Source organism: Heliangelus exortis, chromosome 19 (genome assembly GCF_036169615.1).
Source record: "Heliangelus exortis chromosome 19, bHelExo1.hap1, whole genome shotgun sequence".
Taxonomy (NCBI): domain Eukaryota; kingdom Metazoa; phylum Chordata; class Aves; order Apodiformes; family Trochilidae; genus Heliangelus; species Heliangelus exortis.
The window spans coordinates 12,892,174-12,915,237 of NC_092440.1; the positions used below are offsets into that span (position 1 = coordinate 12,892,174).

The 23,064-nt window shown below is 50.2% G+C and overlaps 2 protein-coding genes across 4 annotated transcripts in view; one reads left to right on the forward strand and one right to left on the reverse strand.

Annotated features, from left to right (window-relative positions):
* Nucleotides 1-23,064, reverse strand: part of GIT2 (GIT ArfGAP 2) — a 130,871-nt gene that overhangs the window by 85,357 nt on the left and 22,450 nt on the right. The window lies entirely within an intron of this gene.
* KIAA1671 (KIAA1671 ortholog) overlaps nucleotides 7,098-23,064 on the forward strand; it is a 64,964-nt gene continuing 48,997 nt past the window's right edge. For 2 of the 3 annotated variants that reach the window (XM_071763136.1, XM_071763137.1), the window contains exon 1: nucleotides 7,101-7,490. The gene's annotated coding sequence lies outside the window, so the exon portion shown is untranslated. Of the gene's footprint in view, nucleotides 7,491-23,064 lie in introns of all 3 variants that reach the window. The other variant, XM_071763138.1, reaches the window with a different exon arrangement.

The following is a 23,064-nucleotide window of genomic DNA, read 5'->3' on the forward strand; positions in this document are numbered from 1 at the left end:
CCCGGCCACGCTCCGGGGTCGCTCCTGCTCCCGCCCCATCCCCCGCACACCGGCCCCGCCAGCCCAGGGACCCGTCCGGGGTAAGGAAACCCCTGAGAATCGCAGCGAGAGGGAAGGAGGAGTTGGCAGGAGCTGGGGGTGGGGACGGGAGTGAATCGGAGGGGTTGGAGCAGCGCCGGGCCCGGCCCGGTTCGTTCAGCACCCGCCCCAGCCCGGGGGCAGCGCGGCTGCGGGGGTGGGCAGGGGGAGCCGGGGGCTGCACACACGACCCCGCATCCCGCTGGGGTGGTTCTTCCGCACCCTCCAGCTCCTCCTCTCCAACCCGGACCCACGGCAGCTCCGCACGCACCGTCCCGGTTCCGGTGCCGGTGTCGGTCCCGCAGGCAGCCCCTCTCTGGGCAGGAGCAGCTCTGCAGAGCCCAGGGCTGGTGCCCGGAGGCAGCCAGGTGAGGAGCAGCAGCCTGAGGGATGGGTGATGCGAGAACTGCCTTTTTCAGGATATTTATTTCTGTTTTCTCGTCGCTCTCGCAGTCCCCTGGCCGAGTCCCCCCCTCTGCCGGAGACCCCCCTGTCGCCTCTCCTCGCTTTTGCGCTTCTCTCGCACTGTCCCAGGGTTTGTTTGATCTGCATCGTGCTCCTCTCCTTCCTGAATCCATCTCCTGGCCTTCTGAGTCCAGGCAGCCCTTGGTGCAAGCGTGCAGCCGGGCTGTGACCCCCCCTGTGTCTGCTGCTCCTGTCACCTCCTCTTGCCAATAGTATGGAGAATTTACAGTGCCACAGAGCACTTAAAGAGGAGAAAAAACCAAAAATAATCCTGAGAACTGGTGTGGAATGGTTGGGCCAGATCCTGGGCTGCTGCACCGAGGGAGCTGCAGCTGATGGATGGGAGGATGGTGGAGGGCAGCTCGGGGCCCTGGAGCAGCCCAGAGCCAGGACCTGGGGGGGGATTATTTTTTTCTGTCTGGGTGTGATCCTCCGCTAACATCCCCCGGGTGTACAGGGGTAACCGTGTGGAAAATGACCTTGGGTTGGACCTCCTTATCTTGCCCTGGTACTCCTGGGTCCCTCTCTAGACCTTTACGCTGTGGCAGGCTGCCGAGCCTTTCTCCTTGCAGGGAACCTGGGAACGGCAGCGACAAGTTTGGTTTTTTTCGTTTAAAAAAAATGCAAGGAGGATGAGAGTAGAGCGGAGGATGAGCTGCTGGTGGGCTCAGGGCTGGCACTGCTCCTGCTCATCCCTGTAGGATCCAGAAGGTCTTTGGGTGCTCTCGGGGCTTCCAGCAGGGAAGGAGGTGGTGGGTGTGAGTGGGGAAGAGATAAACCTCCCCCCGGGAGTGCTCGGTGCCACCAACCACCTTTTTTCTTTTCTTTTCTTTTTCTTTTTCTTTTTCTTTTTCTTTTTCTTTTTCTTTTTCTTTTTCTTTTTCTTTTTCTTTTTCTTCTTCCTTTTTTTTTTTTTTTCTTTTTTTTTTTTCTTTTTTTAACCGTGTTGTGCTTGTTGGTTCCTGCCCTCGCACTGGGAAGGCAGAACAGATTTGCATCAGCCCCAATATCATGTTTTAAACAGCAGCGACCAAGTTTAAATGTATTAAAAAATGGGTTAGGAGTGAAAGCAAGATGGGATGCTAGCTCCAGATTCCTGCCTCTACATACTTAAGAGGCTTAATTAAATAAAACTTGATATTTAATTAACCCTTAATATGTTTGCTTCTTGGGGCATGTTTGCTTTAATGGCACAGCACCAGTTTTCAGTGCAGGCTAATTAATTGATTGCCAGGGAACTTAAGAGTTAAGAACTTCAAAAGGCTGATGAAGACACTCCCCAAACACTCATAGTTTGCAAAATCGGGGTGGGATTCGACCAGCCCTTGTGGATGTGTTAATTACCTGCTCCTAATTGGCAATCTGATCACTAGGGACCACGTCCCCAGCGTGCAAAGGCAGAAACGCTCCGCAGCCTTGGTGGGGAGACCGGGAAAACTCCTGCTGGGTAGATGGAGGGAAGCGAATGATCCTAAAAGTGAGTTTCATTAATTTTTAACTCACGATACCTTCTCAAAAAAATAAGCAGATGTCCTGAGGCTGTGCTTTGAAGTGCGTTTGTTGGTACAGCCCCTGACATTTCCATCGAAATCCACCCCCCCCTGCTCCACACAGCAGCTCCGGAGTGTTCCGAATCGCTCCCGACATCCAGCACCGAAACAGGAGCACTCCAGGAGATGCTTCTCCATCAGCCGGTGCTGGAGGACCGCGGGCCAGGGGGGTGGTGGCAGCACCGGTATTTTCCGTGGGTGGTTTTGAGTCCGAGCCCTGCGGCTGCCGGTGCAGCAACTGCGGCTGCCGAACCAGTTTTGGGTGGCGGGTCCCCAGGGTTGTGTCTGCTGGGGTGAGGGGACAGCAGAGGGGCTGCTCTGGTGACCCCAGCGGGGTGGCTGTCACCAGGTGTCCCGGCACGCTGTCCCCACGACGCCGTGGCACAGGGCAGGGAAGGACGAGGAGTATTCAGAGCCCTTTTTGCCACGCGTGAATGAACACGTTAAACCTCAGCTCGAAGTACTGCGAGTCTGAGCTCTGCCGAGCTCTGTCCTGTCCTGGTAACACCTCGAGCTGCACCAGACGTGTTCAGGTGTTCCAACAGGTATTCCAGCAGTGCCTGACTCACCACCCCTGGGCAAACCCTTTGCACAGCCCCAGTTTTGCACCAGCTCGGTGTGGTTTGCACCAGCGCCACCAACTCCTCCTGGCGCCAAGGAACCTCCTGGTTCACCGGAACCGACCGTGCTGGCACCTTTGGGTCTCTGCCCAGCCCAGCAGCACCAAGAGCCAGAGCTCCCGGTGCTTTCTCCCTGTGCTTTGCCAGCCTGGGATTTTTAAGTCTCTTTTTGCTGGATTCGCGCGCGGTGGCTCTTGATGGAGTAATTCCCGTCGTGGTGTTCCCAAAGGTCTGTGGATGCCGTGAAAAAGGAGCTCAGGTGGAGGAGACAAAGGGGCAGGGATGTGTTAAGACAGTTCTTAAGCGCAAGGAAATCGAGTGGTTTCTTTTTCCCGGAGGATTTCTCAGAAAGTGAAAGCATTTTCCGCAGCACTTTCAGCAGCTGCATTGGAATGAGGTGAAAGCCTTCACGACACTGATCAGAAGGCTCTCAGCCGTGGTAATGCACAGATCTGTGCTGCTTTAGGCAAGGAATGTGTTTTCTGTGAAGTTTGCAGGAGCTGAGCGAGGTTCCTTGGGGGCAGGATGCTGCTGGCACTGCCAGGGGGCTGCGGGTTCAGTGCCTGAGCTGGCTCCTGGGTGGATAAGTTTATTTGAGCTGTTATTAGTTCAGCAAATGGAACAAAGACACTCACGCCTTTATCACTTTGACTAAGAACGTGTTGTTGTTGGCTGAGTTGCAGGGAGTGCGAGCTGAAATCTGAGTCACTCTTCTGCTCGGGAAAACAAAAACAGACTCCCAGGAAATCTGTTTTCCTTTGTTCTCACCACGGCTGACCATGTGTGGTTGGCTGATAGCACAGGGTGGGCCTCCAGCAGGGATGGGTGCCCGGTCCTTGCCCAAAACAGAGGAGGCAAAACCTGCCAGAGATTATATAATTGACAAAAATTCCACACCCACTGATTTTTCACCCTGGTGCAATAAAACCTCCACTATGGTGCAAGCTAACAGCTCCTTCCCACTGGAGAGCATTATACATACAAATTTGACGCTCAATTATCCTTGTTTTTTTGTCAAGGATTTCAGGATATTGCTTCTTTTGGAAGCTGAGGTTTGACAGCCCCTGCCTTGCTGAATTTCTCCTTTCTGGAGGAAGAAATGTTTGGTGGACCCTGTGGGTATAATTCTGCTGCACCCCGAGCTGGGCAGGTGGTGCTCTCTGTGCAGCTCTGCACTGGTTTTTATGAGGGATGAACACGAAGAGGTGGGAAAGGAGCTTTTAAGGGCCCTGCCATGGTGGTGATGGGGAGGAGGATGATTTTTCTGCTTTCCTTTTTGCAGGTTGTCTGTAGGCATCAGCTGAGCACCTTCCTGCAGTACTTAATGCCCAAGATGTGCAGGGAGTTCCTGGCTGGTTCCTCCTGGGGCCTCATCTTAAACCTTTACTGATAGTTCTGCCTTTCATGGGAGCACTTAGTGGAGATTTGCAAGAGAGGACACCAAAGTGCTTCAGTGCTTCAGGCCAGGGCATTTCAATTCCACGTGGGGCTGAGAAGAGCAGGTGATTCTTCCCCAGCCCCAGCAAAGTGTTTTTGCATAGATCCCCACCTCTTTGTACTGGGAGCAACTTGCTCAGCAGGAAGAGAAGGGGATTGTTAATGGCTGGAGCAGAGCAGGGACTCTTCCTTTTGAAGCAGGTGAGGTTGGGCAGAGCCAGGCAGAGGTGACATGGGAGCAGATGTTTGTCCCAGCGATGCTCTGGGATCTTCTCACCAGCTCCTGTGCCCAGACCCGGGGCAGGCAGGGGTGTGAGGCAGTGGTTTGGCACCTGCTCCATGTGGTGTATGCAATTAACCCATTTCTCCACTATAGGGCACTGAGAGACTATGTGAGAGGAACCAGAGCAGCAGGGCTGGGACATGCAGCATTTGCTGTTATCCATTGTTTAATGCAGTTCTTAGCGTAGCCCTTGAAAGGTCCTAAGGTCCTACCCTGGAAGTGAATTGTATGGCAGAGAGGAGAAATGGTGGCATTACCCATCTGTGAAGCAGAGCTGCTGGTAAACTGGTGAATCAGCCTGACAGATCCCTTTGCTGGTTTGGTGGAAAAGAATGTTTTAAAAATGGGAAACTCTCATAGTTAAGGGGCCTGTAATTTTTTTTCCAAGTATGAACACACCTTCTCTGTATATTGCTCCCATATCATTGCACTGATGTTTCTGGTGAAATCATAAACCAAAGGTCCAAAGCTCAAATGTCCATGTGAGATGGGTCCAGCAGTGTCTGCTTGCTATTGCCACCCACACTGCAGGGTGGAATTACAGCTCTAATGTATATTCATGGGGTGACAGAACAGGACTCTGAGTTTAACCCAGCCCCTAGATTGCTGTTAGCTCTGGTCCAACACTTGCTGATAAAGAGAGCAGGAGAAAGGTTCAGGCAGGGTCTTGGGGCAGAGCTTGAGGGAAGAAATCCTTCCTGCTTGCTGTGCTTGCTGTGGTGGGAAGGTGCTGGATGGTGAGGAATGGTGCTGGATGGTGAGGGATGATGAGGGATAGTGGTGCTGGTGCTGGAGCTGGGGTGGGAGGGCTGAGCCTGAGGGTTGGGAAGGTCCCAGCTCTGTGCTGAACCCTCAGTGCAGCCATTCCCTTTCCCACAGGGATGGGATGTCCCCAGGGGATGGGATGTCCCCAGGGCAGCAAGGGCTGAGTCAAGGTGAGGCCGTGGCCCCGAGTTTTGCTGTTTGGGGCCAGGCCTGCCCCACACCATCACATCTGCCCCGCAGCCCTGGGATCCTCCAGGTGCAGCTGCCACCTCGGACCTGCCGGGGCTTGAAGCATCCAGAGCTTTTATGGCTGCTTTGAAACTCCCAGGTCTCACCTCCCGGGGCATTTCCAAAGGCACACGCTGAGGTTCCTCCTCCTCAGACAGTGGGAAACCAGGCAGCAGGTTCTTGGGAACTCCTCTGCTCCTCTTGAAGTTGTCCATTTGAATGCAGCTCCCCGGGGGTGGGCAGGCAGGCAGCCTCGGGAGCCTGGCTTGGCCAGTTCTCCTGTCTCTTGGCTGTGCTGCCACATGTGGGTGTTTTTGTGGAGGGTGCTGCTGCCATTACAGAGGCACCTGAATAACTGATCAGAAGATTTTTGGTGTTTCACATGACCTGCTGAAAGCCCCGTGTGCCAGAGCAAAGGTTCCCAAGCCATGGGGTGGAACAAGAACCACTTCAAAGAGGTGTAAGAAGCTGTAACACCTTCTTTGCAGAGCTGGGGATCACCATCCTCTGTCCAGGCAGGTACCAGTGAGCACCAAGAACCTGAGGTGCTGGGTGGGTGCTGGCAGGGAGGGCAGTGCTGCCAGGGTGCCGGGGAGGGGTGCTGGGGGGCATGGGTGGGTGCAGAGCTGGGTTATGTCTGGGTTTCTGGAAAACAAGAAAAGCAAATGAGTCACGGAATTGGGTTCCCTTTGTGCTCACCTGTGTGGTGAAGATAAAAGGGTTGCTAAGGGAAAACAGACATTATCCTGATTTGGGAGCAAGGGGGGGTCTGTGGGAAAGGGATCTGGGTTGGAATGGGAGGTGGGTGCACACAGGGTGGGGACAGAAGGTGAGGAGTGCTCCTTTATTCCTGCAGCTGCTTCAGAACTGATGCTTTGGTTGCTGGAACAGGGCCCTGTCCATTCACCTGCTCAGGCAGGTGTGTCACTTGTCACCTTGTCACCCTGACACCTCCCTGCTGCAGCTGGGGAGGGGTCATGGCCACTGCTGTCACCTCGGTGTGCTCAGGACCCCCCACACCCGCAAAAGAGGCGAGGTTTGAATTCTGTCCCTTGGGGACTGGGTAATGGCAGATCACTGAGTTTCCCGGGGGACATGGGACCTTTCCAGGTCCTGCTCAGAGGTGGGACAGGACTGGGGAGCTGCCACCTCCCGCCAGCAGCATCTGGAGTATTTTATATTCCTACAACCGGAGGTGGGGGGGACAGCGAGTGCCCGGGGGGCTGGCACCGGGAGCCCTTGGCTGGCGGGAAACTGCTCTTGGGGAGAGGGGCTCCTGGGCCGGGCTCCCGCACCTTCCCAGCACCCCGCAAAGGCTGCGGGCATAGGCATGGGCAGCGTGGAGGCTCCCGGGGGTCCCCTCCCTGCACCCCGCAGCGGGGGCCGTGCGGGCAGGAAGTTCCCCTGAAATGGCCACCCCTGCCCGAGGAATCTGTCACCCGGGGAGGGTGAGAGGCCCCGGGGGAGCAGGGGGGGTGTTGTGCTGTGCTTTCGGGGAGGAGGAAGAGGGGCTGCGGCGTGCCGGGGGGCGGCTGCCCTACCCCGGGGTGCGGCGCTCGGGGAGCGGCGGAGCCGGGACGCGAACCCGCGACCCCTGGGCGGGGGTGTCAGGTGGAAGTGGGCGGGGCCGGCCCGGCGGAGCCGCGCGGTCGCCATGGCAACAGAGGCGCTTCCCGCCGGGCCGCGCTGCGCGCGCGCGCCGCCGCCGCCGCCGGGTCCTGGCGCCGGGACCGAGAGCCGGGACCCGCCCCGCAGAACCGGCGGCAAAACCGGGGCGGAGCGCCCCGGCAAGTCCCTCCCGACCCCACCCCACCTCCTCCGCAGCCTTTCCCGCTGCCCCCGGCAAACCCCTCGCCCCCGGGGGAAGGCGAAAGGGGGCGGCACCCGTTCCGCTCCGCCTCCCGGGTGGGGGTGTCCGGCCGTGCCCGGGCGCTGCTCACCTCAGCCCCGCAGGCCGCTGGGCTCCCGGCGTCCTCAAACTTAGTTGGTAACTTCCCCGGTGCCGGCGGAGCCAGCCTCGTCCAGGCTTCGTTGCTCTCAGGGACGAACCGGTGCCTCGGCGGGGTAAGTACCGGCGGGGGGCTCTGGGGGTGTGGCGGGACAAAGGCCCCGGGAGGCACCGGGCGGGTTCGGTTCGCTCACCCTGAGGGGAGAACCGCCCTGGGGCCCTCCCATCCCTTCTCCCCCGGGCCGGCTCGGGAAGGGGGGACCCGGGGCGGTGTCGCTGTCGGTACCGGCGACACCCCCGGGGCGACACGGGGACCCTGGGGCCACCCTGGCTCGGTGGCCACGGCCGATCTGCTCCCTGCTTGTTTTTCACTGCGTCAGAGCCAAGGGCGAGGGGAGAAGTTGGAGCCTCGTGTGTGCGTGTGCGCCCCGAGTTTAAAAAGGAAAAAAACCCCAACCAACCAAACCGAGCCGAACCCAAAGCCCCGAACCTCTCCCTGCTTCTGATTTCCCCGTCCCCGTGCGGCCCCGGCTCGCTGGGTGTGTTGGGTTTGATGGTTTTGATGGCTCATGGGTCCAAACGTTCTGCTTGGCGGGTGCTGCGGAGGGAGAATCTTCTTTTGTAATCCAAGATGACTTTTGTAAGCGCTGCAATTATCTGTTCCCCCTCGGGATTAGCGATGGTAATGTGCTTGGCGTTCTTAAACCTACAAATAAAGCTGTGCCCACCCCCCCTCTTCCCCAGGAGCACTGCTGGGTCACCAGCGGGTGGGGACACGGGTGCTGGGGACTCCGGGATGTGCCTCTCATCCCTTGGACTTCAGGGATAAATTTGCTCTCTCCAGTTAGTTTAAGTGCTGGTTTATAAGCTCATCGTGCTGGTTCTTTTGCGTTGCAGCTGTGCAGACTTTTTTCCTTTTTTTGTCCTGCCACCCCCTTGCCTGTGTTGTTATTTCGGAGGCATGGCAGGTGGGCAGGTTGGTGTTGCCCTCCCCTGTTATGCAACTCATTTGTCCATTTTCCTTTGTCCGTTTTCCTTCCCAGCTCCTCCAGGTGAGTGTGGAGTGAGGCATGAGGAGTTCATGACTGGCAAGAGCAGGTCCAAAAGCATCCCTTGGAGAGCTCACTTCCCGTTTCCCTAAATTCACCTGGAGTTCTGCTTGGTTTTTGAGGATTCTGCCAGCTGATCAGGGAAACCCCTGGGTTTCCTGAGCTGGGATGTGTGGAGCTGGGTAACAAGCTTTGCCTTCCTACCCCTCTCCTGAGCTGGGTTTGTGTTTCTCCTGTCTGAAGGCAGCAGATTAATCTGTGGATTCAGGTATTGACTTGACTTCTATTTCCGTGGCGTAATCCCTGAGATTCTGATTTGTGGGTGAGGAGCAGGATTAAGGGAGCTCACCCTTGGCAGGGCTCTGCTGCTCCCTCACCAAGTACCCGGAGCTCTCCTGGTACCTGCAGCTCTGATTCCTCAGAGTTCAGGAGGGGAATTCTCCAGATGAAGCCTTGCTCCTGCTGAAATCCTGCTGAAATCCTGCTGCTGCCCTGGAGGAGTCACAGCAAACAGGAACTGATGCTTTATTCCAATGTGGAATCCTGGATCCTCCAGGTAGGCTGAGGAGATGAACTCTGTTTCCAGGGGAACTGTGAAGTTGTTTAGCTGCTTCCGAGGTGCTTTTTGCCAGAACTGAAGGCTGTTGGTATTTTCTTTTCCTTGTCTCTCTTCCATAAATGAGAAAGCTTTGCATTTTTTTAACAACCACATGAAAATACCGTTTTTCTTTGGTTTTTTTTTTTTTTTTTTTCTGTGACATTTTTAGGGTGTGGTAGGGAAGCAGACAGTGCGTAGCAGAAATTTTAATAAAGTTGCCTGGCAGCTTAGTCCAGGTGAAGATTTTTTTTTTTTTTTGCCCCAAAATCATTCAAGAGTTAAGAAACTTTTTTTGCCTGCCTTTGGGGAGGATTTTCCTCATTGTGTCCTGTGCCTTTTTCGGTAAAAAGAGTCAAGGATATTTATTAGCAAGTAAATCTGTAAAGCCTGTCTACTTTGGAATAATTAGAGGGGTAGGAACCCTGTTAAAGCAGAAGACATAGCCTGTAATTCACTTTTGTTAGGTGTATAGTCTGTTGAGAATATCCTCGTAAACTTCAGTCTGTTCTGGCTGTTCCTTTCAGGCCAGGATCTAAACTGATTCTAAACTGTTTCTTTTCCAATGTATATGACAGAGAACTGTAGAGACTAAAGTGTGGGAAGCCCCCAGAAGAAGTAAAAATCTGAGACTGTTTTGTAAGTCAACTACTTGTGCTTGTCACTGTTACTCTCTTCTTTTATTCCTTGGCAGTAAAGGCCATGAATGTCCCCAAGGTTTGTGCTCACACTGCAGTTCTGGAGGTTTTCTATCTCCTGCTGGGGCAGAAAGGGCAGAGTTCCCCTCTCCCTGCCTCCTCACCTGGGCTCTTTCACTGACTACTTCCCCAAGTATTAGGGAAATTTTAATGTCTGTTTATTAAAACAATTATTGCCTCTGATCCTTGCCATGCTGAGAGCTGTGTGTAGTGATGATGGTGGTGTTTGTAGGTTTTTAATGGTGTTTGTAGGTTTTTAATGCTGTCTCCATGTGCAGCAGTGGCTTCTTGGGTGCTAATTGAGCCCCTTCATGTTTGTGGGCTTCTCTGACAGTAGCAATATGCTTCCTGGGTGTCTCCCCAAGGCAAAAAATAACACCAAAAAAAAACAACCAACAGCAATTAGTTATGACTTGGAAACAGCTTTTATTGAATCAAGCATTTCAGACTCTGAGGGACTGTTTGAAAACTCTGGCAGCCCTTGCTGGTCTATGTATGGACTCAGAGTAAAATTTAGACCACGTGTGAAAGAAGCAAGTCCTGACCAGAAGGTCCTGGGTGGAAGGCAGATGGAGAGCTTGGGTATTAAACTTCCCCAGATTCTTTGCAGGGCTCTGGGATTTTGCTCGGGTGTTGTCCTGGACTCTGCTCCATTCAGTGCTCCTGTTTCTCTGGCTACACAGATAATTTTGGAACCAGTCCTGTCACCTCCCTTCTCTTTCCCACGTGCTTGGTTACTGTAAAGTGAAAAATGAGCCCTCTCTCCTTGGTGTTGCTGTGATTGCTGCCCAGTCCTTTCCTTGGGATTAGTCTTTGACCTTTGGTCGTGGAGCTTTCTCCTGGTAGTTTTTCCAAGTCTCATCAGAATCAGGTTGATAGAACTCCAAGGTTGGGGTGGTTTCCTTTGGCAGCTGAGTTTGTTGTGCTGAGTTGTGTGCTGTGTGGTTACTTAAAAATGTGACTAGACAAAGGAGGGGGGGTGGATGGATGTCTGAAAACAAGTTTTGAATGTCCTGCATCCAGTTACAGCTAATGTCACTGTTCTTTTCTTATTTTCAAGCTACTTTCTCCTCCTGGCTGTGTTCCTGTGTGAGGACATGAACAGTGGGAGGGCTTTCACTGTCATAGCTCAGTAAATTCACATGATGATGCTGCTTGCAGGGAGGTCTTAAATGTCTTAACTTTTCTGATTAATGTTATCAATTTATTTCTTAGCAGAGGTGCAGCCTTCTGGGGCTCCTTGTTCCATTCTTAAGTAGCAGGTAGCTTTTGGGAGGAAAGGACCATGTCCGAGATGTTCATGGAATAGGAGATGAGGCTGTGCTCAGTGGGCTGCTTGTAAAAATGAGACTGAAGTAAACCCTTTAATCCTGCAAGCCCAGGCATGAAGCTCACAGTGATGCTGTGAGCACAGTCTGGATCACTTCTTAGTGTTTGATGCACCAGGGTGACTGGAACCTGGGAATGTTGCAATGTTTTAGGTGTGTTTGTTTCCAAAGACAACATAGGGAAAAAGCCACAAACGTTTTGCTTTTACAAATATATTAATTTGCAACACATATATTTGCAAAAACTACTTAAAGGGAGACTCCCAGGGTGCAGCAGCAGCCTTTGGTTGTCTTGAGTTTGCAGCCAAAGAGATGGGAACAGAGCTGGGGCATTCTCTGTGCAGCACACTGGGCTTGGACCCTGAGCACAGACCTGGCAGATTTAACTTGAGAAACTCCAGATGCACCTGCCCTGTGCTGGTGAACGTGCAGATTTTTTCTCCAGATGTCCAGGAATTAGGTGTTGGTTGCCCATGGCTGTGTTTGCAAGGATGGAGCTGATGGAGCTGGTGCTGAGGAGATGCTCTGCTTGCTGGATTGATACAGGGGGAAAAAGCTGCCTCATTTTTGTCCTGTTGATTGTCAGAAAGCTTGGAGGGCATACATCACTTTTCTCTGGACTCTCAGGCCTCTCTTTTGAAGCTGTGTTCTGGTAATAGATAAAAAAAAGAAGTAATAAGTCAAAATCATAGGGAGTCACTGTTTGCCTTGGTCAGGCTTCTGTGGGTGAAGAAGTTTTATGCACAGGACTTTCCTTATTTTAGGTTCTGTTAAAAAGCAGGAAAACCAAACTTTTAGGAAAACCTGAGCATTGAGCTTTGGCAAAGCACTGTAAATGTGAGGACTGTTCTGTTTGCAGCTGCTGGTTAAAAAATTTAGTAATGTTTCCCTTTTATTCTCATGACTGGATACCAGTTTACACTGCAATGACCTAAGAGCTGATCAGAAAGGGATCTGGGTGATGATTGCCCTCAGGCCTGGGCTTAAATAATCTTGACTCTTTAGAGAAACACACATCCCTAAACAGCTTAATCTTCAGGTTCTTCTCTCAAATCAAAGCAGCTTATTTTCTTGTTTCCCACTGTCTTTGTTTTGTGCTGGAAATCTGTGGCATTTAGCAGGCAGGAAAGCCTTCACACAGCTTTTCAAACTGGGGTTATTTCTCAACACATCTATATAAACAGGAGGTTGCTAATAGGTATTTTCAGTTCTGAATACTTTACAGTGGGAGTTGATTTTTCTTTTTATCTTCTCCATCCCTATAAAATGTGCTTGAGGAGAGGAAACAATTTTTTTTTCTGGGGCTGGTGTGATTGTGGTGATGCAATGGGAGCAGCCAGAGGACTACAGAGGGTTATTATCCCCAGCATTGCCCGGGTTTGTTTTGAGTCATGTCCTATGAACACACACTTAAACATTGTGGGGGGCGGGGGAGGTATCTGGGCTCCTTTAAAGCTGCTTACAGAGCTGTTCATTAGAAGTTCTTATCAGAATTAAGTGCCAAAACTTTCAGGTTTGGGCTATGCTAAAGCTGTTGCATGCCTGAAAGAAGATAAAGTGTTGGACTTGCAGCAGTGTGAGAACTGAAAGCTTCTTACTGTTGTAGTAATTATGAGTCAGGATGGTCATTAGCCTTGCTGTAACAAGTAGAAAAAGACAACCAAACCTTCAGCACCTGCATTTCTCTGCACTTCTTTCATTTAGAGGGAAAAAGGGAGCATGTGGCAGGCTCTGCAGCAGCCTCTGGATGGATGCAGCATACTGATGGCCCAGGCTTTGCTGTACTTATCACTTGCCTTATTTGCCAGAATTATGCTGGAGATCTCAGTCTTTTTTTTTTTTTTTTTTTTTTTTCTTTTGTCTTTTTTTTTTTTTCCCCTCTGATTTGGTTGGGGGCTGGGGAGAGAATTGCCATGAGCTGAGTGGCCGTGAGTGCTCTGACCCACTTAGCGCTGCGGCTGGACGGGAGCAGAGAGGCTGGATGGCAAAAAGAGGAGAAGAAAGCAGCAGTGTTTTGTTCCTGAGGTCTGACATCCACACAGCTTTGGCAGGTTGGAGTAGAGCTGGAGGAGGGAAGATGCTCATGCTTTATTTTGTTAGTTTTTCTTTAGCCCCTTGGAACAGTTTTATCCTTCGTAGTTCCTAAGGGGAAAAAGCTGCCAGGGTTTGAGTGAGATGCCTGGAAATGAATTTCTGCTGAGTTGGCTGCTGCAAATAATGTTGTTCCGTTGCACATCAGCCTCTTCTCTTGGTATTGTCCTCGTTGAGTGTGTTTCCTGGTCCTGGGATTGGTTAAATACTCCTCCCAACAAGTGATTCGCATAAATGCAAGGTTCTAAGATTTGCTATTCCACTGGAAATGGCAAAAAAACCCTGGGAAACTTGGATGATTTTTCTTTTACAGCATCCAGGAGAATTTGAAAGGCATAAATAAGAACAGAAGTTAAGTTTGTCTTTATTGTGTTCTTCTAGTGAGCTCGGACTTCAGGTTGGATTGACTCTGGCTGCTGCTTCTTTACAGCCCAAGGATCAGTAACTCCTGGGAGGGAGGGAGTTGTGCCAGAATTTAAGAGGGATGTTTATCTGCTGAAAGTGTGTGCAGCCATACAAGGCTTTCCATGGACAAAGCTGTCTCAACATTCAGCCCAGCAAAGACATGATACATTTGAAACAGAGCTGGGATTTTTGGCCACTGTGATTGTGTTTGATATTTCAGCAGAACACTCAGAATTCTTCATTGAGCAAAACGAGCAAGGATCCTTCCCAAAACAGGCAGTGCTGCTGAAGTTGTGCAGCTCAGCTGGCTCATTCCTGGGCTTGGAGACCTTACAAGAAATGTCATTTTCATCACTTGTTGTCAAACAGTCCTCTGACTGTATTGGCACTATTAAATGTCAGATATTAGTATAATCTGCCCTTAGGATGGTTTAGGCAACGTGGTGTTTGCTTGTCTGAGTGTCACCCTGCTCCTGCTGTATGCACCTACAGATTATATAGGGTTTTCCTTTTGTCTGCTCAGCCCTACAGTGAGCTGTGCCCAAGAGAAGAGATATCTTGATTTATGGGAAGAATATTAAGTATTTCTGAAGCAGGTTTTAATTGATGTATCTCATAATTCTTACAGTCATCAAAATGCTCAGTTCACATCCTTCATAAGCTGCATCTTTGCATTTTTTTAAACAAATCACTGCATCTCTCTGCCTGTGGAGGGGAGATGAGGTGAGCTGAGCTGATGACAACTTCAGAGCTCCTGGTACAGCTTCAGAGCTTCTGTTACTGTCTGAAATCCAGTTTTTCCTGGCAGGATTCCAGGCAGTGCTGCCCACTGTTCCCGTGTGAGGGTGCAGGCCAGGTTTCTGTGTCTGCCCTGTTGGCACTCAGCAGGACAAGGCAACCAATGGTTCCTTGATTTTTTATTTTTTATTTTTTTTTCCGTGACAAAGTTGAATCCCAGTGCACATGGGAAAGCCTCATCAATAGTTACAGATCAGCACTGCAAGAAGCTCCAGGGAGCTGGTTTCTGTGTGGTGAGCATTATGCTAATTCAGTTGTTAAACATATTGGAATTGTGTGTCCTTCTGCTTCTGCAGAGCTTGCAGATTCCAGCAGAGCCTTTGCTCTGGGGCACAGAGGGTTGGTTTGGGCAGGGAGGGGTTTTCTTGTACACTCGTGGTGTAATCACGTGCAAGGAAGGTGTCTGCAGGTCTGGGGTTGACTCAAGTCCTGATGTGAAATACTTGGTGAAATAGTGACCCTGCCATGTGCTGAGGGAATCCAGAGAGACACTGGGAGGGAAAGGCTGGAGCCTTGGTTAAGATGAAATACATATAAAGTGCCTTCAGGAGAGGAAAATATTGGGGTGAAAGGGTAGAAAGGTGGAATTAATTGCTCCGTGTGTGCAAACCCCAGGTGCCAGTGTGTTGAAGCAGGTGTGTCCCTGTTACTGACACCTCTTACAAACAACATTAATCCTTTTCTCTCCTATTTGGTCTTGAATACCAGGAATGTGTATTCATGTTGTTTCAAATTGCCTCCAAAAGCCTCAGCTCCCTCGAGGTTGTTTGTTTGCTTTTTAATGTCCAGGCTCTAATTCCAGATTAGTACTTCCCAAGTGCTGCCCTTATGGATGCTGAAAATGGGTACTTTGAGGTTCAAGATCTTGCCATCTGTTGTGTTCAGCTTGGCCCTAGGAATGTGCTCTGAGGTGGCCTTTCCAGCAGCCCTGGGAGGCTGAACTGGGTGCTCCTGGTGAAGGTGAAGCATCCCTGTACCTTGGGAGAGTTGGGACCTTCCCCCCAGCTCTCAGGGCAGGGTGAATTCTGCCTTCCTGCCTCCCTTCCGCTCAGGGCTCCTCTACTCTGGGTTTTTCTCAACAACTTTAAAAGCTTTTCAAACTCTGCTCCATTTTTCTGCTTATGTTGGCTCCTTGGGTACTGTGAGGCAACTCAGTCCTGGAGATGTGCATCTCAGCATCCTGCTAATTACCCTGCTTCCACCAGGATTTGGGAGGGTGGAAAGAGGCTGTGGAGGTGGGAGAGGCACCTAAACCCATCATTTTGAGAACATCTCCAGGAGCTTAGTGAAGGAGAAGCCTTGGAGGAGGAGGAGGAGGCAGTGAAGCAGATGGTAGGTTAGCATCTGGAGAGCTTCAGACCTGATCCCAGCACACAGTGGAAGGGAAAAGATGCCATTTGGACACTTGGCTGTCTGGCAGCTTTCTGCTCAGCTGCTCCTGCCCCAGGGTCAGGCTGAGTCCCTGGCACTGCTCTGCCAGCTCTGGGGTGTGGAGCTGGCTGAGGGGTTTGGGACAAGGACAGCAACTGCTAACAAAGCAGCCAATATTTGACCTTCTCTGCAGAGAGGAACTGGAGTGTCCTGCTGCTCAGATTCAGGGGCTCTGCTCTGCTTTGAGGCTGGGGAGGAGCCTGGGGTGAAAAACTTGTTGGTGCATGACTGTATGTTTTCAACTAAATAATTAACAGAAGGGTGTTTATAACTGTTTACCTAATATTGACCTTAAACCCCTGAGCAAGGCAGTGTTTGTGGGACGTTGGACTGGATTTATTTGGCATCAGGATGTGGAGGGTTCATTTTGGGAGGTTTGGGGCAGGCAGAGCTCTCCTCCCATCCTCTGTGTCTGCTTTTCACTCACCCTGGTTTTGAGCACTTTGGCTCTTGGACCTGGAGACCCCTGGGGAGGAGAACTGGAGCTGATCAGTGTGATTCCTGGCAGAGCTGGTGTCTGGTGGTTCTGCATCTTCTGCCCATGGTATGGACTGGAGGGGGTGAAACAACAGGAAAATATCACCCAGACTTCTCCAGGCAGCAGGCAGCTGGGCTGCTGCTGGCTCAGTGTTGCTGAACCAGAGATTACTGAAAAGAAATGGTATTTTGTGCTTGTGTGATCCCTGAAGCATCCTTCACTGGCTGCTGTCTCAGGAGAGATGCTGGGATGGGGGGATCTTTGCAACTCCTCTGGAGATTGCTGCTAACAGCAACCTGCTGGGGGATAGCAAAGGAAACCTGGGTACAGATTAACAAACCCAACCAGTGTTTGGGAAATGGTCGTTGCATTGGAGGGTTAAATCTCAGATTATTTCCTGCTGATGTGCAGAGCTGGATGTGAAGGAAAAACTGGAGCCTTATCATCAAGGTAGCAGCAGCAGCAGCTCCTCTGGCACATCAAACATCCTTGAAATTGCAGCTTTTTTCTGGATGTGCTGTTTGGGGCAGATTCCTGGTTCCTGCTGCACTGAGATCCCCCACACAGAGCAGTGTGGAGTGTACAAGGGAGAGATCAAAGAGCTGTCTGAAAATTGTTAACCTGAGAGGCAAAAATGATTCATTTCCAATTATGTAACTGTTTGGTATAGTAGAGGGTGACATAAGAGATTTTTGGCCCAGAGAATGATAACTGCTACCAAGTGTTTTGCTTTTATAACAATATTTTATTTGACTCAAAATAGACCCACTCACTTCTCACTAGTCTACTATTTTTTTTTTTTTCAGCATTTATGGGACATGAGTGGAAATTGTCAATCTGATAGCCATGTGCCTTTGAATTTAAATGAGTTTTAATGGCTCCATCTGTATACTGAAAGTCATGAGTAGAGTTAAGTTAATCCAGCTGAGGGCTGTTAATAATTGGCTTGTTCAAAATTGGGTCATCTTTTAGGTAAAGCATTTATGTTGCTGCTATAGGAGCAGGAGGTTGGGCAAAGGAGTTTTTATCAGATAAAAACCTGATCCTGCATCCTGGGCAGTGCTGGGCAAACCAGCCAAGACCACAGGATTTTCCATTTTCAAGGTGGGTCAGCATGTTGGGAATGCAGTGGAAAATTTCCCTCAGAGCTGATGCCCGTGGCACAGAGATTCCCTCTGGAACATTCCCTCTGTTTTGCCTTAAATATTTGGGGGTTATGGGGATCACGCAGGGAAAAAAAAAAGAAAAAAAGGGTCAGTCATAAAAACTCCTCTGTATTGCCAGGTGTGAGAGAGATGTGCTGGGATCTGCTTCTGCTGGGGCTCACAGGGTTTGTCCTGGCAGTGCCAGCACCCAGGGACAGGGGGGCTTCCCCCTCTCTGGGCAATGCTGCTTTGCATCCTAGGAAGGCTGGTAGTTCAGATTTGCTGGGTAATGCCTACAGGGTTGGTTGTTTGGTTTTTTTTTGTTTTGTTTTGTTTATGATTTTTTTAATGTTTTGATGCATCCTGTGGTGATGCTGAGCTGAGTGTTTGGGAAGCAGAGTTTGGTGCTTTTGGAAGCAGTTCCTGGGGAAGCTGCTTGCCTGCCTTGGCATGGGGCAAAGAGAGCCCCAGCTGGGGTGTTTGTTAGTGCTAATTCTGCCAGGCTCTTATCAGGGTGTTTGTTTTCTCCAACCATAACTGTGAGATATCATTACTGCCCATTTTAGGTCACCACCTCCAGGCTGGGGCTTTGTGGAGAGCTTTATCTTTCAGACAAAGGTTGCTACAAGAGAGGAGCAAGGCTCAGAAATGCTTCATTTGTTCACGGAACAGAATAATCTGTTCCTGGGAATCATCTGGTCCCACTCCCTGTGGGGAACAGGGCCAGCTCGGGGTGTCAGCCTCCCATTCCCAGGGCAGTGCTGGGGACAAGGGCTTTGGGCTGGAGTGAGGTTGGTGTTGAGCACTCTGGGCTGCATCCTTCTGAGTAATGCAAATATTTGAAAGGTAGAGTGCCAGAATGAATGGAGAAAATGCTGGGAGACAGTGCTGGCTGGCTGGAGTGAAAGGAAGAAAATGTGTTGTTAGCAGCAAAGCCCAAAGCTGTCAAACACAGGGCTTCTGAGTCTGTGATTTCTTTTAAGATGGCAAGGGGAATATCAGCCAGTGGAGACATCAAATGGCAAAGCTGTGAGAGCTGAAGCAGAACATAAACATTCCTTACGAGAATAGGCAATGACAATTTTCTTTTTAGCTGGGTGAAAGCTTAGAAGCAGCAAAATCCACTACAGCATCTTCCCTGTAAGTATTTTGTCTGGAGGTGGCAGATGCTGTCTGTTAGCTACTGACTGTGCAGCTCCAGCAAACATCCTCTGAGAGAAGCATAAAACTAGTGGAGGAAAAATCCCCTTTCTTTTTGCAGAACCAAAGGCATCTGAATGCTTAAAGCCCAAAGGAAGGTGTTGGTCACCCCACGCCCTGTGTCCCTGCAGGGCTGGGGGGCAGTGTCCCATGTGGGGGTCTCAGCACCTCTGTTTTGTTACAGGGAGGGTGATGTGCTGGCCCTGCTCTGCCCTGTGAGCAGTCAGGGCTTTCCCCAAAGCCCTTTTCTCAGGCTCTGTTAGAGTTTGCTCTCCAGTGATTGTTGGCAGGGGCTGCACAGTGCCCCAGGAGCTGGTGGGCATCTTCCTGCTGAGAGCTCATCCTGAGGATCCCAGCAGGAGGAGAAGTGTCTTCCTGATGGAAAACACCCAGCTGTGCTTTGCCCAGGTGCTCTGACTTGGGGAAGGTGCACACATACATGTGCACACAGTTTTTAATCTGTCATTGTCTTTTTCGTCTTGTGTCCCATCCCTCTCTTTTTTTTTCTCTTTCTTTTGTTGCTCATTTGTTGGGTTCAGGATTTTCCAGGCTGAAGTGATCTCCTGGTGTGCAGAAGCAGTGCTTGGAGGCAGGGTGCCACAACCTTTCCTGAAGTCCTAATGACACTACTTTGTGCTCCATATGACAGCCCCTTTGTCCCTTTTTCAGCCATCAGGCAAATGTATAAAAGGTGCAGGAGTTACCAAGCAGCCCTGCAGATTCCAGGTCAGGCACAGCATGAGGTGAGCTGGTGATGCTCTCTGAAGGTGCTTTGCCCTGCCAGGACACAGATGCATTTTCCAGCTCTGGAAATCCTGTTAGAATGGGAAGAGGAAGATCAGGGGATTATGGGCTTTGCCCTTTCTTACAGTCCCTCCTGCCACAAAAGCACCTGCCCTGCAGAAAGGCAAGCAGGAAATGTCTTCTCACCTCCTGCTATTTCTGTGATGGAGTGACATTCAGGAGTGACCTTCAGGAGCTCTGTGGGTATGAAATGATCCCTCTGGTTCCTCCCTGGGTGCAGGGGCTGATGTGTCAGGGTTATTTCTGAAGGCCTTTGCTTGCGAGCTGGAGCTCTGTGAAGGCACTTGCCTATTTTTGCAACAAGTAGGTGGATTTATTTATTTTTTTTTTTTTAATAAACCCAAGCCCACAGATCTGTTTCACTCAGTGCTTTGACTCCCATGTCACTTGGGGTCAGGGCAGACCCATTTTATTCTCCTGGGCTTTGCTTGTTTCCAGCCTGGCTGGCAGGCTTAGCAAGGTGCTGTCTGCAGGGGTTTTCTGAGGATGTTTTAACTTTGCAGTTGCTCCATGGAGTAAATAGTTTCAGTGTTGGTGGCTGTAGTTTTTGCCAGCATTTTGGGAGGAAACTATCCCAATGCTGCTCTTGGTGCTTATAAAGCATTTGCAGCAGCTGGGAGCTGTGGAGGCAGCAAGTGGTGTTGTGCCAAACAGGAACCCAGGGCTGGTATCTGTGTCCTGAGATCAGGGACAGTTGTCCTTTTCCTCCCTCACTGCCAGGAGGGTGAGAAGGACACAATTGCAGTAAATATTTTCAGGTGTGGGTGGTTTCTCTAAGCTCCTTTTATTACTAAAGGTGGTATTAAACATGGGATTCTGGAGGGGAGTGTCAAATGGAAAAATGCCAAAGGTTTTTTTTATTTTTCCATCCCTGTGTCTGTGTGCTGCAGACAGCTGGCTCCTCCATCTCCTCTCCTCCAGCCTCCTCCATGCTCTGGCTGCCAAATGAGAGGGATGAAGCTGGAAGCTGGAGAAGGTGCAGCCCTGCCTGGTCTCTGTGGGCTTTGCTTGGATGCTCCCAAGCCCCACCTGCTCCAGGCAGAGGGCTCAGTCACTGCCAGCTGTATTTCTGGAATAATAATGAACCAAATTTCACCTCTCAGACAAGGTCGTGGAGAGCAGTGCACTCAGAGGTATAAATCAGTGTGCCAGGAATTTCATGGTGTTCATGATGGGCAGGGTAAGAGTATGAAAAAGCCACAGCCAGGGATTTAACCCCGTTCCTCTAGAACCTGTTCAAAAAACCTTACTCTCATCAGAAGTTACTTTAGGTTGATAACCAAGTTAAGCTGCCTGCAACCAGAAAACCTTGGTGTTCCTACAAATGATCCAGGAGGAAGTTTTCTAATGCTTCTGCAGAGGTTTGAAGGGATGTTTGCCAGGCTGCAGATGACAGCATCCACCCTGGGTTGTGCTGGGGATGTGACCCTCTGGGGGAGCTGCACAGAGAAGAGTTTGACCTGAAGCATCTTCCTGCAAGAGCCTTGGCTTGACTTTTCTTTTTTTTTTTTTTTTTTTTCCAGTTCCACAGGCAATTTTTCTTGCTTGTAGCTAAACCTGATCATTAATATTTCATCTGGCAGGCAACGCAGTTGTTTCTGGAATGCTTTTTTCCCCCACTCTAAACTGCACGTCAAGGGGGGGAGGTATTTGCAGGCTGTGCTTGTGGGTGAGATGCATTTAGGAGGATGAAACCTAAAATAATATTAAGAGGAGTGGAAGCTGACCACAAAGCAAATGTTTGATGACATAAGCAAACAAAGCAGCTCTTTCTGAGGCTGCTGGAGGTGCAGACCTTCTGCACAGACATGCTTTAGCCTGGCTTCAGTAATTCCTCTTGTTCCTGCTGAATGTCATCTCTGTTGGCAGGAATCAAGATGCTGCTTTTGTCCTCTCTTTCAACTGCTGAAATAAAATGGGGCTTTCTGAAAATACCCACCCAGTAGTGAGCCAGGTGGAATCTCTCATGCAAAGTGTGAGCTGGAAATAAAAGATGAGTCAGTCAGGAGGGTGAGGGTGCAGGGCACCTGGGACCCAAAGTGATGATTCACCAGCATTTCAAAGCAGTTTTTTTTCTTTAGTTAAGGTTTGCCCTAGCTAGGTCTCAACAAACGAGGCACTCTGTGGAACTTGGAAGGGAAAAGAGTTTCCTCTGAAAACTGTCAATGAGAGGGTTGTGGAGAATGAATTCTGGAAGGATGAGATGTAATGAGGTGGTTGTCCAGGTCAGAGGAAATGCCTGACGTGCTCCTGGGGAATCTCTCTCTTGAGGAGAACATGCTGGCAATGAGGTAGGAAGAGGAAAAACTTCCAGCCAAGAGCCTGCCTTTTCCACAGCTTATCTTGACAGGGAAGCAGTTGCCCTTCATTGTCTGTAGGGCAGTGGTAATTGCTCCGAAAACTCAGGGTGCAGAATTTTATTTTATTTTTTTTTTTAAATCTTTTCAGAGCTGAAAACCCCAAAAATGGGAAATTGATAATAAAAATGATGGCCATGCAGGGGAAGGTGTGGTCACAGCTGATGCTTGGAGCCATCTCTCTTTGCTGGGGTGAATCAGGATCCTTTCAGCCCACTCGCTGCTGCCGAGGAGGAGTTTGGGGGTTCTGATAATCCAGAATCAACCCAGACATTTTTAAAGGGCAAACCTCTGAAACAGTTTTCTGGAAACAGGTTTTTCATTCCCTTGCTGTGAGCAGAGTGCAGAGAGGCTGCAGGACAGGCAGGGGCTGGGGCTGGCACTGCTCACTCCCATGTTGGGGTTTTTGTAGGTTAATCCTGCCGGGTACTCCTGTGTGTGACACAAAAACGTTGTCAGGAAAACTCCACAGGACTGACAGCTGCAGGGGCAGGAATTGTCAGGAATTGTTTTCCCAGCCCCATCTTTGCCTCTGGAATTCAAGGACACGAGGAGATGACTCCCCCTGCCCAGCTGCCAGTTGTGTTTTGCTAATATTTTAATATCAATGTGTTTTTCTCAGTGCTTGTCTCAAGCAGTTGGTTGTCCTGCTACACCAGGAGCATTATCTGAGGTTTCTGTGAGCTGTTCCTGGACACACCACTGAATTCACCATCACATTGCTGCTTTGCTGTCAATGTCACTGCCTGGAGGGGCCCCTTGGAATTAGAGGCTACTCGTGGTAATTTCTCATTTGTTACCCATTTAGCTGTCCTACCTTGGGACTTGGTTAGAATACTTAAATTATTAAAACGAGAGGTATTTAAATATAAGGTGTGAAGTTTTCATCCTAGTGCTGAGATGCCATCAAGAGGAGAGCTGAAATGATTTCTGTTCTTCAGTGAGTGTCCAGATCATGGTGAAGCTCTAACAAGTGATGATAGTTATGCAATGGCACTGGCAATAGCAATTAGAGATTTACAAGTGCTTGTAAATGCTGCTATTTATAGGATGGGCACTTTATTTAACAAAACACTAATCTTTCTCTGCAGTGGGAGAAAATGTCAGGGCAGAGTATTTCATCCTTGTGATGGGGCTGGACTGGAATACCCAACAACCTGGAGGCTTCAGATAGGTTTGCACATGGGGGATGGAAAATTAATATTTTAATTCTTGCAGTGCTCTGAGATACCAGTATTATTACTTTAAAGTAATAATGAAAGACCTAAGGGACTTTGCAGGTCAGAAGATACCTGTCTTGAGAGGTTTGGG